Below are 3,941 nucleotides of genomic sequence, written 5' to 3'. Positions count from 1 at the left end.
CAAGTACTAGTCGCAATTATCTAGGAATGAGACTGTTTAATAAAGTAACTATTAAATTGAAAGATACACGCCTGGAAATATTCAAAATGAAAATAAAGAGTATTCTGTTGAGGAAAGCCTGCTACGAAGTAAATTATTTCGAATTGTCCTAAGTTGATTTGAATTACAATTCCTGTTATTTTTTCATTCTTTCGGTTGAATTCGTTTCAAATTATTACATAATACTCCTAACTCATATTTATAAAGATGACTTACAGATTTGTTAATAATCTATATGGACCTTAATATGTTTATGTTTCACTTTTAAATTTTGTTTCATATGTCATGTGTTAGTAATCATGTTGTAATTTTGCGTTGTAAATAATCTATAATTCACAATGTATATATGTCATATATGTGTATTTTATGTGACTTGTGCAGACACCATGGTGTACTTGTGATCAATATAATAAAAAAAAAGTAATGGATTTTGACCAAAGAAACACTGCATTTGCATCGTTCAGATATTGTTGAATGACAAATTTGCTTGAAAAGGTCATAATGGGTGATTAATCATGGGTATATGGTGATGATATCAAAACCAAAGTCCAATCGTCGTAATGGAAGAGCCCAGAAGAGCTAATGCCAAAAATAGCACGCCAAGTTTGATCAAATATCAAAGTTTTGCCCACCATTCACTTTGATCACATGAAGCAGTAGTTGAATGTAAGAATGTGCTCATTTTCAAATCTGTACTTCAACATTTCGTTCGAATGTCATCATACACATAGTCATCGGGGGAAATATACCAATAGATATTCATTTGCTATGGAGTCACTAATGTGAGGAATTGTCAAAAAAGGAAGATTTATGCGATTGATGAATTTCATTGAAATGCGTGATTTCTAAAGGCCCGCCAAACGACTTGCAAAAAATCCCGATCAAATACCACAAAGTGCTGCTTTAATTCGCCATATGTCTCATTAGTGGTGGTAGGCTCAAGCCAGGAATAATTTTTCGGTTCAATTGTCCTCAAAGGTGAGTATATGAGCGAATAGAGACAATTGAGTATTTTATACGAAAACATCACCAACGGAATCGAAGGAAGACTCAATCCATAGATGTCAATGTTGAACGGTGTTCTAGAAAACAGTTATTCACAAAACTAAGCTTCGAAATCGACCTCGACCGAAAGATAACTGTAATCTATAGTTGTCTCCAGCTTTTACTTCAAGACAATCAATCGAGGCCAGATCTTTAAAATGAAGTGTTCGTGATCTGTCACCAGACTTCGCTAGTTGAGTTAGTGAGAACAAAAATAACGTGAAAAAATTAGTGAGTGAGAATAGCAAAAAATTGAGACAATGCTTATTTGTGAAAAAAGCCATTAATTATTATAACAACTGGAAATGAATCATACATTTGTGGAATAATGAGTAGAGAAACAATCATATGAAACTAATGAAAACTGTAACAAAATGAAATACAATAATTGAGATGAATGATGAAAAATGCAAAAAACAAGGACTCAACACGTATCCTTGTGATTGCAGTGAATACTCTATTCATGAAACCAAGAAGCTGCTGAAAGTCCATAATAGCAGGCACAAAAAAAACAGCAAGGATAACCTGCAAGTCAGTAAAGCGGAATATATTTGGTATTACCAACAATGCATCAAATTTTCCAAAGCAGAGTTCATCCATGGGGACTGACAGCCCTGGTTCAAGTGTACGTTCAAAGAAGCTGCTTTCCATAAAAAAAACAGTCTACGATGCAGTCAACTGAAACCGGAAGAATAGAAGGTGAAGTTTTCAGGATTGACCTATGAATGGTCTCAACTCTCCGGAAGAAATGGACCAGTTATCATACGAAGATAATTGTGGATATCTACCATGAAAATGTCGTGAACTCAGTTTAATTTTTTTTTTTAATTATTTTCATATCATCCACTTATTTTACATGCTACTAATTTTTGACAAATTATTAACTCATTTTCATTTCAAGTCACAATTTTTTTACACAAATTATCATTCTTGCAATTTTTTGCTATTCTCCTTTGTTATTTTCTTAACATTATTTATGTTTCAACTAATTCGAGTCAAATATTTGATTTTGTCATAAAAAGTATCAATATGATTTTTCAATTATATTGTGAAATACGAAAATACGACATTTTTCTAGAAGTTTTTCATAGAATTATGCAAAAAAAAACGTGAAATAAACCTCATTGATACTGTAATAAATGTATTGAGACTGCAAGGAATGGTAGGTAATATGGAATGTTCGATAATACATTGTGGCATTAGTGATAAAAAATAAAACATTCAAATAATCAGTAGAAATATTGTACATTCAGTCATTACCCATGGCTTCTCCAGCGTAGAATTCGGTCCGTCACATTAAGTTTCGTGATACACCAATTTAAACAAATAGTTAAAATATTTTTTCCTTAACTCAAAACTTCAGGTTTTCAACTTTAAAATTGGCGAATTCCATAAAATCTTCAAACCCCTTTTTTTCCCTCTTGAATGAGAAAATTCTTGATCATCTTTCTTGATGATTATTTACGCCATACAAAAAACCTACCTGCATATTTGAAGAATCTAGGTTCATTAGCTTCGGCTATACGTTAATTTAAGATTGCCAGTCAATCAATAAGTACCCAATACTTATCGTTATATCATGATCAAATTAACACAACATTTTTTTTTACTTGTAACATGTATGTTATTCTTATTGATAAGCTGCAATTCTGTAAAGTTTTATCAAAATCCGTTCAGTCGTTTAGGCGTCAAAGAGCCACAAAGATACACACATACATACATTTTTCCATCCTCACAAACTCTCACATTTATAATATTAGTATAGAAGATTTTAAAATTTCATGGGCGTTACTGTGAGTCAAAATGAGGTTGTTTGATCAATTTATTTGTAACTACGTTTGAACTGAAATTTTTTGTTACACGACTTAAATTAGTCGCTCTGGTCATTTTCAATATGTCTCACCAATTGTTTCAGTTTCAATAGCATATGTCGTGAATATATTTGCTATTTTGAAATATTAAATAATATTTTCATCTGTGAAGCTGATTGTCTATATAGTAGAACCATTGTTGGTCTTTCGAAATAATAACTTTGATTCCAAGTTTTTTGAGTATAGATGTGAAAACCCTGCATTTCTTTCTCATTTCATTCTGGAAAAAGTTGCTGCACCTTACCGGCGGTACTCGAAAGATTGTATAAAAATGAGGAACTAGAAATCCCAGGAGGAATCAATGTCCCCTAAAAATATACCACTTTCAGTTCAAACGAGATTCCTTTGGCTGGGATTAAACAAATCAACGAAACTACATAACGTTGTTCCATCGATGGGTAAGTTTAACTCATTCATGACGTAAAGTCGTAATTTTATGAATGAATTCAGTCTTCATCTTGGTATGTTATCCAGATTAGTGCTGAAGAAGCAACAAGGCAAGTGTCTCACTACGAAACATCAGATATCCGCCATTGAGGAAAACAGTGTTCCCTTTGAGTGAAATGCTACCTCCTTCATATACTGTATCGTGTAGCAAGCTTGTAAATAATATCTGAGTCAGAAACATTACAGATTACAGAGTATAAACTGAATAGGAAATCATGTGTTTTTGTATAATTCAATGTTTATTTGAAAGTAGTTCTTTCCAAAGTATTTTTCTTTCATATTCAATGTTTATATGAAAGTAATTGTTTCGAAAGGTCTTTTTCCAGTTTGTGTTTGTAAGGTACTTCTATTCATGATTCCCACATTTTTGTATGGAGTTCATTCTGGAATTATCCACTTTCTTTCTTTCTCTGAATGAAGTCCATGATTTTTGAATGAAAAAATTAATCTGAGTTGTAGTGAGAAATGTTAATGCAATCTAATGAGTTGAAAGAGTTGATCCGTTTCAAGATCATTCGAGTCAAATAAACGTAGACAGAA

Source organism: Leptinotarsa decemlineata, unplaced genomic scaffold (assembly GCF_025532065.1).
Source record: "Leptinotarsa decemlineata unplaced genomic scaffold, Ldec_3_MD MMD2_tig00026340_RagTag_RagTag, whole genome shotgun sequence".
NCBI lineage: Eukaryota > Metazoa > Arthropoda > Insecta > Coleoptera > Chrysomelidae > Leptinotarsa > Leptinotarsa decemlineata.
Note: the sequence above shows the minus strand (reverse complement) of the source record.